Raw genomic sequence first — 12596 nt, forward strand, 5'->3', positions numbered from 1 at the left:
TAGGATGTAACTGTTAATGGGAAAAGAAGTGAGTAAATAGAGGTACCTGATCAAGGGAAGAGTGAGAGCAGGGCCAAAAGAAGTTGGTCTTTAGTATGAGAAAAGGGAGAAAGAGACTCCAAGGGAATAGGTAAATAAAAGGAAAATAGAGTGAGGAAAAGAAGAAATTAAAAATTAAAAACAAAAAAAAAAAATCTATGGTTCACAGTCATCCACCACTCAAACCTTCCAGTCCTCAGTATCTCCATGCGAGTGCACTACCTGTCACCGGGCCTCCAATCTCCTGTAGGTGTGTCACGAAGGGAGCCACCCCTCCAATGATGGTGGCCACGCCCTCAGGGATAATCCAAAATGTCTGCACCAGCCTCCAAAGCAGCTGGGGAACTGCAATGCGGGGTGCAGGCACGCCAAGTTCCAGCTGTGGGACGGGGGTGGTTGGCATGGTCTCCAGCATCTGTCTGCAGTGAGGGCTTTATATTTTATTTATCTACATTTTCTTTATCCATTCATCTGTTGAAGGGCACCTAGATTGGTTCCAGAGATTAGCTTTTATGAATTGAGCTGCTGAAAATATTGATATGGCTGTATCACTGTGATATGCTGATTTGAAATCCTTTGAATATAAACCAAAGAGTGGGATAACTGAGTCAAATGGTGGTTTCATTCCAAGTTTTCTAAGAAGTCTCCATACTGCTTTCCAGAGTGGCTGCACCAATTTGCAGTCCACCAGCAATGTATGAGTGTATGTTTTTCTCCATATCCTCACCAACATTTATTGTTATTTGTATTCTTGATAATTGCCATTCTGACTAGAGTGAGATAGAATCTAGGTATAGTTTTAATTTGCATTTCTGTAATTGTTAGAGATGTTGAATGTTTTTTTCAGGACAGAATACTTGGAAAAGAAATGCTCATCATCTTGCTCATAGCCTGAGTGTGAATCTACTAATGGCAAATCAGTTTTTATATTGTGGTGAAACACACATGACAATCTTCATCATTTTCAGGTATACAATCATGAGTGTTAAATCATTTTTATAGTGTTGTTCAACCAATTTATACTATTCCTTTTACCTTACAAAACTGTACGCATTCCTCTATTCCTACGCACCCCCTAGAAACCACCATTTTACTTTCTGTCCCTATGAATTTGACTGTTCTGTTACCTCATATAACTACAATCATGTAATATTTGTCTTTTTGTGACTGGCTTATTTCAGTTAGCAGTATCCCTAAGATTCATCCACATTGTAGCACGTCACAATTTCCATTTTTCCGACTGAACTGTTCCACTGTGTGTGTATATGTGCATGTGTGTATACATGTATATACACATGTATGTATATAACATTTTAATTATCCTTTCATCCATTGATGGATACTTGGGTTGTCTCTATCTTTTGAGTTTTGTGACTGCTGATGCTGTGAACATGGATTATAATTTGGAACTGGCGTGTCCTTCAAAGTCCCATGTGTTAAATCAAGGTCACTAGTCTGTGGTGCTGCTAGGACATAGAACACTTAGGAAGTGAGGCCTTATGGGAAAGAAGCTGAGTCACTGGGGACACTGCTTTCTGGCGGCCTTGAGGTGAGTACCTTTGTTTCACCACATGCTACTCAACAATGATGTCTGCCTCACCACAGACACAAAAATAGTGGAGCCAACTGACCATGAACTAAACCCTCTGAAAATGTGAGCCAAAATAAATCTTTCCTTCTTATAAGTTGATTATCTCAGATTTTTTGTCATAGCAACAGAAAGCTTACGCATGGATATGAAATTTCTCTTCAAAACTGTTTTATATATTTCTTTGGGTATTTTACATACTTCTAATATTGGAACTACTTAATTATATGTTAATTCTATTTTTTTAATTTAGCTTAATAAGCTCTCCATTTAATACCCATAATATTTGGTTTCTTGAGATTGACAATAGGTAACAAAAATCTGTTATTAATTCATAATGTGTAACTTTCTTCCTCTTCCTAATAGCACATGAAGTATAATGTATGCATTATCAGAACTTTTAAAAAATATTTTCAACCAATACATAAAAATTGTACAAATTAATGGGATACCAGGTAATGTTTTGACATATGTATATATTGTGTAATGTTCAAGTCAAGTTAGAGATCCATCTTTAACAAACGTATGAAAAATTGCAAAACCTCTTCAGCTTTTAAATATATAATACATTATACAGTACAAATATACAATTACCTATAGTCACCCTGTTGTGCAATAGCACCACAACTACTTATCCTAACTATATAATTTGATATCTACTGAACAACTTTCACCACTCCTCTCCCTAGCTTTTGGTAACCACCATTCTTCTCTCAGCTTCTCTGAGACAGCATTTTTAGATTCCACATGAGTAAGACTGTGTGATGAGTAAAGTTAGGCACAGTAAGATACTTAACATAATGATCTTCAGTTCCTCCCATATTGTCACAAATGATAGGATTTCATTTTTTAAAAAATTCATTTTATTGTAAACAAATGGGATACATCTTGTTTCTCTGTTTGTACATGAAGTAGAGGCATACCGTTTTTGTAATCATACATTTACCTAGGGTAATAGTTTTTGATTCATTCTGTTAATTTTTCCCCCCACCCCTCCCACCTCTCTTATTCCTCTATACAGTCCCTCCTTCCTCCATTCTTGCCCTCCTCCCACCCCCCATTATGTGTTATCAAATGCTTATCAGCAAGATCATTCGTCCTTTAGTTTTTTGAGATTGGCTTATCTCACTTAGCATGATATTCTCCAATTTCATCCATTTGCCTCCAAATGCTATAATTTTATTATTTTTATGGCTGAGTAATATTCCATTGTATATATATACCACAGTTTCTTTATTCATTCATCCATTGAAGGGCATCTCGGTTGGTTCCACAATCTGGCTATTGTGAATTGAGCAGCTATGAACATTGATGTGGCTGTATCTCTGTAGTATGCTGATTTTAAGTCCTTTGGGTATAGACCAAGGAGTGGGATAACTGGGTCAAATGGTGGTTCCATTCCAAGTTTTCTAAGGAATCTCCACACTGCTTTCCAGAGTGGCTGCACTAATTTGCAGCCCCACCAGCAGTGTATGAGTGTACCTTTTTCCCCACATCCTCGCCAACACCTATTGTTGCTAGTATTCTTGATAATCGCCATTCTAATGGGGGTGAGATGGAATCTTAGTTTTGATTTGCATTTCTCTTATTACTGGAGATGTTGAACATTTTTTCATATATCTGTTGATTGCTTGTAGATCTTCTGTGAAGTGTGTGTTCATTTCCTTAGCCCTTTTGTTGATTGGGTTATTTGTATTCTCGGTGTAGAGTTTTTTGAGTTCTTTATATATTCTGGAAATTAGTGCTCTCTCTGAAGTATTCATGGCAAAGATTTTCTACCACTCTGTAGGTTCTCTCTTTGCATTGCTGATAGTTTCCTTTGCTGAGAGAAAGCTTTTTAGTTTGAACTATCCCAGTTATTGATTCTTGCTTTTATTTCTTGTGCTATGGGAGTCCTGTTAAGGAAGTCTGATCCTAAGCTGACATGTTGAAGATTTGGACCTACTTTTTCTTCTATAAGATGCGGGGTCTCTGGTCTGATTTCAAGGTCCTTGATCCATTGTGAGTTGATTTTTGTACAGGGTGAGAGATAGGGGTTTAGTTTCATTCTGCTGCATATGGATTTCCAGTTTTCCCAGCACCATTTGTTGAAGAGGCTATCTTTTCTCCATTGCATATATTTGGCACCTTTGTCTAATATGAGAAAATTGTATTTATTTGGGTTTGTGTCCGTGTCCTCTATTCTGTACCATTGATCCACCTGTCTATTTTGGTGCCAATAGCATGCCATTTTTGTTACTATTGCTTTGTAGTATAGTTGAAGATGTGGTATTGCGATACCCCCTGCTTCACTCTTTCTGCCAAGGATTGCTTTAGCTATTCTGGGTTTCTTATTCTTCCAGATGAATTTCATGATTGCTTGCTCTATTTCTGTAAGGTACGTCATTGGGATTTTAATTGGAATTGCATTGAATCTGTATAGCACTTTTGGTAGTATGGCCATTTTGACAATGTTAGTTCTGCTTATCCAAGAACATGGGAGATCTTTCCATCTTCTAAGGTTTTCTTTAATTTCTTTCTTTAGTGTTCTGCAGTTCTCATTGTAGAGGTTTTTCACCTCTTTTGTTAGATTGATTCCCAAGTATTTTATTTTTTTCAAAGCTATTGTGAATGGGGTAGTTTTCCTAACTTCTCTTTCTGAAGATTCATCACTTATGTGTAAAAATGCATTGGATTTATGAGCATTGATCTTACATATCCTGCTATTTTACTGAATTCACTTACAAGTTCTAAAAGTTTTCTGGTGGAATTTCCAGGTTCCTGTAAATATATAATCATGTCATCAGCAAATAGGGATAGTTTGAGTTCTTCTTTTCCTATTCATATCCCTTTAATTTCCTTGGTCTGTCTAATTGCTCTGGCTAGAGTTTTAAGGACAGTGTTGAATAGAAGTGGTGAAAGAGGGCATCCCTGCCTTGTTCCAGTTTTTACGGGGAATGCTTTCAGTTTTTCACCATTTAGAATGATATTGGCCATGGGCTTAGCATAGATGGCCTTTACAATGTTAAGGAATGTTCCCACTATCCCTATTTTTTCTAGTGTTTTGAGCATGAAGAAGGGGTGCTGTATTTTATCAAATGCTTTTTCTGCATCTATTGAAATAATCATGTGATTCTTGACTTTAAGTCTGTTGATACGGTGAATGACATTTATTGATTTCTGAATGTTGAGCCAACCGTGCATCCCTGGGATAAAACCCAGTTGATCGTGGTGCACTATCTTTTTAATATATTTTTGTATGTGATTTGCTAAGATTTTGTTGAGAATTTTTGCATCAATGTTCATTAAGGATATTGGCTAGTGAGTCTCAAAGCTTCGGAGTTCTTTATATATTCTGAATACCACCTCCTTGTCAGATGTATAGTTTACTAATATTTTCTTTTGTTCTGTAACTTACCTCTGTACTCTTTTGTATGCTCTCCTGAAGTTTTTTGTTTGATCCCATTTGTCTGTTTTTGCCTTGGTTTCCTTTGCTTTGGGGATCTTGTCCAAAAAAATTCCTCGTCCGTTTCAGTGTTCGAAAACATCCCCCTTTGTTTTCTTCTACTAGTTTTCACAATTTCAGGTATTACACTTAAGACTAATCCATTTTTGTGAGAGGGCTCTAGTTTTATTCTTCTGCATGTGGATATCCAGTTTTCTTAGCACCATTATTAAAAAGACTATCCTTTCTTCAGTGCATGGTCTTAGCACCTTTGTGAAAATAATTTAGCTGTAAGTGTGGGTCTACTTCAAGGCTTTCCATTCTATTGGTCAGTGTGTATTCTTTTTTGCTCAAGATAACTTTGCTTGGGGGTTTTGTGGTTCATGATTTTAGGATGGTTCTTTTCTAGTTGTGTTGTCATTGGTATTTTGATGGAGATTACATGAAATCTAAATCACTTTGGGTAGTTATGTACATTTTAGAAATATTGATTCTTCCAGTCTGTTAACATGGAGTGTCTTTCTACTTTTCTGGCCCTTTATAATTTCTTTCACCAGTGTTTTATAGTTTTAATTGAAGATTTCTTAGAATAAATTTATTCATAGGTATTTTTGTAGCTATTTTAAGTGACGTTGTTTTCCTGACTTCTATTTCAGAAATTTAGTATAGGTCTATAGTAGTGCTACCAATTTCTCTTTTTTAATATTTTTGATTGTAGATGAACACAGTACCTTTATTTATATGGTGCTAAGGATTGAACCCAGTGCCTCACACATGCTAGGCATCTACCACTAAGCTACAACCCCAGACTAATAGTGATGCTACCAATTTCTGTATGTTGATTTAGTATCCTGCAATTTTGCTGAATTCATTTTATTAATTCTAATAGTTTTTTGGTGGCATTTGGGATTTTCTACATATAAGATCATTTCAGTTGCAGTGACAGTTCAACTTTTCTAGTTCAGATGCCCTTTCTTTCTCTTGCCTGATTGTTCTGGCTAGGACTTCCAGCACTATGTTTAAAAAAAGTGATAGAAGTAGGCAGCTCTTCTCCATTCAGTATACAGTTGGCTGTTGACTCATTATAAGAGATCTTTATTGAGGTATGTTCTTTCTATACCTACATTGGTTGCAGTTTTTATCAGAAAGTATCATTGAATTTTACCAAATGCCTTATCTTTATCTGTTGAGATGATCATACGATTTTTTTATTTCATTCTGTTGATTTTGGATGTGGTTTGCTAGTATTTTGTTGAGTGATTTTATGTCTGTATTCATCAAGGATATTGGTCTGGAGCATTTTGTTGTTTTTGATATCATGTTCTTATCTAGTTTTAGTGTAAGTAGTGCTGGCCTCATAGAATGTGTTTGAAAGAATTCCTTCCTCTTTACTCTTTTGGAATAAGTTAAGGAGAATTAGTATTAGTTCTTTAAATGTTTGGTAGAGTTCAGCAGTGAAGCCATCTATCCGGTCCTTTTCTGTTCATGGGAAACTTTCTATTACTGATCCAGTCAGTTTACCTGTTACTAGTTTGTTCATATTTTCTCTTCATGATTCAGTGATGGTAAGGTGTATATGTCTAGGAACTTTTTCATTACTTTTGTGTTATCAAATTTGTTGACATATATCTCTAGTGATCGTTCATATTTTTGTGGTGTTAGTTGTAATGCCTCCCTTTTCATCTCTGATTTTATTTTAGTCTTCTCTTTTTCTTAGTCCAGATAAGGGTTGGTCTATTTGGTCTAAAAATTTTTTCAAAGAACCGGCTCTTTGTTTTGTTGATCCTCTGTTATCTTTTTAGCTTATGTTTATTTCTGCTCTCTTCATTATTTCTTGCCTACTATTTTGGGGTTTGGTTTGATTGTTTTTCCTGAATCCATTAGTTGCAGTAATAGGTTATTTCAGTGTTAACTAAAACCTTCCCTCTTAGTACATTGCTTTTGCTGTGTCCATTAGGATTCAATACATTGTATTTCCATTTGTTTCAAAAAATAATTTCCTTCTTGATTGATTTCTTTCCAGATCTACTTGTTGGTAAGTAATTTAATTTCCGTGTGTTTGCATAGTTCCCAAAGTTTCTCTTGTCATTGATTTCTAGTTGTGTTACATTGTAGTAAAAATGATACTAGGTATGATTTAATCTTTTAAAATTTGTCAAGATGTGTTTTATAGCCTGTCATAATATATTCTGGAGACCATTCCATGTGCTAATGTAAAAAATGTGTATTCAACAACTGTTGGGTGAAATGTTCTGTAGATGCCCATTTAGGTCTCTTTTTAGTCTGCTGTTGTTGATTTTCCTTGTCAATGATCTGTCCACTGCTCAAATTGTGGTATCTAAGTCCCAACTATCACCATATTAGAATCTCTGTCTCTCCCTTTAGAGTTATTTTTCTATCTGGGCAGTGCTAGTGGCCAAACCCAGCTACAGCCTTGTGCATGCTGGGCAAAGTGCTCTACCACTGAGGTACATACCCAGTACTGCTTTAGGTCTATTAATGTTTCATATGTTTATGTGCTGATACTAGGTTCTTACATATTTAGAAAAATTTCCTCTTGCTTAATTTTGTTTTCTCATTCTTAACTGCTTTTCCTTTAAAGTTTGTTTTATCTGATATAAATATGGTTACTTCTGCTTTTTTTTTTTTTGGATTTTGTGTCCTACCCATGGCCACCAATGCCTCTAAGCTCTATCATGCCTTGAGGCCACCAAGACCTGCATAACATTAGGGTAGGACCAAGGTCCACAGTGCTGTGAGTTAGCTGTTGCTGAGGTGCACTCATGGCCTGTGACTGCTACAAGTCACAGGTGATGTTGGCTGGAATAGAAATTCAGTATACTGGAACTGAAAATAGTTTTGACAAATCAATATTGTTTTTCTAAGGAAAAAATAAAACAAATTCTACAAAACTTTCCAATATTGCAAGAACCTGCTTTATGAGGCTAGCATTAATCTTGCTTGAAAACCAAATAAAGTACCAATATCCTTCATGAACATAGATTCAAAAAGCCCTTACAAAAATTAACCAATTTATTTTATCAATTTGTAAAAGAGATGATGCCCAAAAAACATCATATCCAAATGGCATTATTACAGGAATGCCAGTTGGCTTACTATTTGAAAGATTAACATAAATAAAATCCATAACTGTGTCAGTTGGTACAGAAAAAACTTGTAATAAAATTTAACATTTGTTTTTGATAAGGTACATGAAACTATAAAATAAGAAGGAAACCAAATTGTGAAGGAAATAAAGATCAGAACTAAGTGAAACAGAGTAAAAATAAAAAAAAAATCAGTGAGGCTGAAAAAATGATGGATTAGGGGAACCCACAATATCTTCTTAGTTGCTCCCTAAGATGGAATTTAACAGTTCTGCAGTGACAACTCAGAGAGCTAGCAACCAAATGAAAACCAGAAATGCTGCTTTCTAGAATAGAAAGAAAAGAAATAAAAAGAATAGATTGCAGGAGCATTTGGTGTCATGGAGCTCAGTGGAGGAAAGAAAGCTCCCTTCCAACTAGCCCAAGGAAATTCTCCCACTGAGTTTAAGAAAAGCAAGGCACCACTATCCAACAAATTCACAGTCTGAGCAGAAAATGAGCTCAGATATAGTGAGGTGAACTGGCTTGGGAGAAAGTCCTGGCACTCTCCAGTGGAGTAAGTGAAAGTGGGAAAGCAGTGACAGCTTAAAGACTTTGGACTTCCTGAGCATTAGTCTAGAAATCGCTAAAGTTTACCTTTTTCCTCCCCGCCCCATCTTCTCTTGTGTTACTTGCTTTTTGGTATCTAAGAGCAAAGGATGCTTTCATTTGAAATTGAGAGTCTGAACTCAGTGACTGGGAACATGGGGTAGAACTGACATGGATCAGGTGGAAAGCAGTGACCCTGCAACATCCTACCACAGACCCCCAGGCCATCCTCCCCCACACCCAGGAGGTTCTGGACTGACACATATCCCTCCACTCAGCACATGGACTGAGGCTCACAGAGTGAGGTATACAGTGCAGTCCAGGTCATTCCACAGCCTGCATGAGCGAAAGGGCTGGTCAGCAATCCTGACAGCCCGCCCAACCCCAGTCACAATAACCAACACATTTAGAGCAAGGGTGAAGCCAGCTCTGAAATGAACACCAGTAGATGCTGCCAGGGCAAACGGGGAAAGAACTCAGCATACAGACTCACCTAACAGGTGTGACCAGTTTGGGTCAGTGCTGAGAACAAATAAATGGCACAATATTTTTGGACACAAACTTCCTCAAAGCAGGAAGATTCTAAAATTGGAACCCCAGAAAGAAATGTTTCCATTTAGAAAGCCTCAGCAAGAAAAAAAGTCTCTTTAACTGTTATTGTTTCAGCTACTCAATGTTCATGGATTTCTTAATGTCTTCCCATTTTGTGATTTTTTGAGAGTTCTAATTTCACACATTTAGTCAATTAATAGAATTCTCTCTTGATACCTCCTTCTTCCTTCATTCCCTTCCCTTTATTTCTCCTTTTTCCCCGGGACACCTTTATTTCCTTTCTCTTTCTTTACTTTTTTTTGAATGAGAAACCAGACTGTAATAGCAGAGCATCCAGAATAACTGCAATATCCAAAGTAACGCACCAAGAGAATCCACTACTTGTCAGGTATTTAAAGTAACATTGCACAGTATCCCTTCTTTCAGTTCAGTTTAGTATGTTATCATTAATGCTTAATCTTTTCACTCTATTTCTCACATACTTTCCTCTTTGGTTAACAGAGTAATAGATGTCATTAGTAATAACTTTTTTAGCATATGTTGATATATCGTTTGTTCTTAACCACTGTTACTGACAGTTACTCTCCTTTCTAAAAGTGATACTGATTATTGAAACTTGGTTTGGTTATTATAAAGAGATAATTACTAACTTAAGGACCCTCACATAAAAAAGGAAGAATCCATCTCAACAGATGCACAAATATAAGAACATATGAGGAAACAAAGCAGATGCCTCCTAAAGTTTATAACTTCCCAACAACTGAATCCACAGATACTAAAGTGAATGAAATCCTGGTCAAAGAATTCAGAAAACTGATTGTTCAAATGATTAATGAATTAAAGATCTAAAATGAAGTAAGAAAATACAGCCTGTGAAAAAATATTTCATAAAAGATTCTGAAAAAGAACCAAGTGAATCTTGGAAATGAAAGACAATAAAATATTCAGTTGAATAGATTGGACTCTTAATGTCCCACTCTGGCCTTAAGCTTTGAGATACTATCTTCTACTTGATCCAATCTTAGAATCATTATCAAGCAACAGAAATTCACAATAATGGCATTGATTAACTTTTCAGTGAAATAACAAAAATTTTCATGCATTGGGAGTAAGATGGACATACAAATGCAGGAGGCATTTAGAACCCCAAACAAGCAAGACCAAAAGAAGAACCTCTCTATGACTCAAAATCTGAACATAGGAATATAGAACTTTTAAAAACTAATTGTGAAATCATGACAGGAAATAATTAGGATCAGAACTAAAATTAATGAAATTGAGAATTTAAAGATCAGTACAACGAAGAGTTTTCTTTGAAAAGAAACAAATTGATAAATCCTTAGCCAAACCAAAAGAGACCCCAAATTAATAAAATTAGATATGAAAAAGGAGATAGCACCACAGGTAAAACTGAAATCCAGAGAATCATTAAAGACTATTTTTAAAGTTTATCCTCTAGTAAACCAGAAAATCTAGAAGAAGTGGACAAGTTTCTAAATATATAATGACCTACTAAAATTGAACTGAGAGGGTATGGTAAACCTAAACAGACCAGCAGCAAACATTGATATTGAAACAGTAATGAAAAGAAAAGCCCTCAAACAAAGAAAAGCCCAGGACCAGCTGAATTCTATCAGACCTTTAAAGAACAACTAATGCCTGTGCTCCTTAAATTATTACATTAAATAGAAAAGGGGTGTATGTGAACACTTCCAAATTCATTCTATGAAGCCAGTATCACCTCTACACCAAAACCAGATAAGGACACATCAAGGAACAAAAACCACAGATAGACTATATCCCTGATGAACATAGATTAAAAAAAAATTTTTTCTAATTATTAATGTTAGCAAATCATACTCAAAAACTCATTTAAGAAAATTGTACATTATGATCAAGTTGGTTTCACTCCAGGGATGCAAGGATGGTTCAACATACAATTAATAAATTTAACACACCACATAGAGCTCAAGACAAAAATTATATGATCATATCAATAGATGAATTTTAAAAATAAAAAATTCAAAATCACTTTACAACAAAAACTCAACCAATCAAGTATGGAAGGAACATTTGCATATGTATGTAATAAAGGATATATATATATATATATATATATATATAACAGGTCCACAGCCACCATTAGATGGGGAAAATCTAAAAGCATTTCCTGGAACAAGAATGTTCACTCCCACAACCACTATTCAATATAGTAATGGAAATATTAGCCAGAGCAATTGACAAGACAAAGAAATAAAGGGGATACAAACAATAAAGAAAATAAATTACCCTTATTTATAGATTATTTTATATATTGAAAAATGAACTACACACCAAGACTATTAGAATTAACCAAATTCAGTAAAGTTGCAACGCACAAAATTAACACACAAAATCGGTAGCACTTTTATACACCCAAGTAATAATCCCATTCAGAAAATCTACTAAAATAATAAAAAAGCTTAGAAATAAATTTAAGGAAGGATGTGAAAAACTTTCCATGAAAACTGCAAAACACTGATGAAAGAAATTGAAGAAAAACAAAAAAAAAAAGGAAGAACCCCCATATTCAGGGATTGGAAGAATTAATATTGTTAAAATGTCCATAGTACTTGTGTTAGCCAGCTTTTTGTCTCTGTTAACAAGATACTCAATCTGTTTAAAAGAGAAAAGGTTTATTTTGCTCACAGTTGGAGAGGTTTCAGTTCATGGTTGTTTGGCCCCATTCCTTTGGCCCTGTAATGAAGCAAAACAAGTTGGCAGAAACATATGGCAGAGGAAAACTCACTTTATGGTAGCCAGAAAGTAAAATGGGAGAGGAAGGTGCTGGGGTCCCAATTTGCATTTCAAGAGCACGCCCCTGATGACCTAATTTCCTTCCGCTAGGCCCATCTCCTAAAGGTTTCCTACCTCTCAACAGCACCAGCAGCTGGAAATCATGTCAGTTCTCTTGGGCCAGCTCTGCTCTGCTCAGTGCCTATGACTGTCTTTGGTAGGCATTCTATGTTCCTTGCATCTTAACTTCCTGGGATGTCCATTTCAGCGTCAGATTCACTTTCATAGCTTCACACATTGCCCTTCTGGGGCTACTTACAAGAACCCTTGACCCTACCACATACTACCTGGCCTCCCGGATTTTAAATCTGTGAAGGCTTCATGACCCTACAACTCTTGAATTCTGCATGCCTGCAAAAACAGCATTCAAATAGAAAATGCCAAGATCTGCCACCAATGTGAACAGTAGCTGGGCCCACTTGGGCCACAGCTGCAGGGGCCCCTGAGCTCCTGGAATGCCAGA

General features: G+C 36.0%; 1 protein-coding gene across 1 annotated transcript in view; it reads right to left on the reverse strand.

Annotated features, from left to right (window-relative positions):
• Nucleotides 1–8001: 8001 nt before the first annotated feature.
• C11H11orf65 (chromosome 11 C11orf65 homolog) overlaps nucleotides 8002–12596 on the reverse strand; it is a 46154-nt gene continuing 41559 nt past the window's right edge. The window contains exon 11 of the mRNA XM_047517214.1: nucleotides 8002–12034. The gene's annotated coding sequence lies outside the window, so the exon portion shown is untranslated. The remainder of the gene's footprint in view (nucleotides 12035–12596) is intronic.

This window comes from Sciurus carolinensis, chromosome 11 (genome assembly GCF_902686445.1).
Source record: "Sciurus carolinensis chromosome 11, mSciCar1.2, whole genome shotgun sequence".
In the NCBI taxonomy this organism is placed as follows: domain Eukaryota; kingdom Metazoa; phylum Chordata; class Mammalia; order Rodentia; family Sciuridae; genus Sciurus; species Sciurus carolinensis.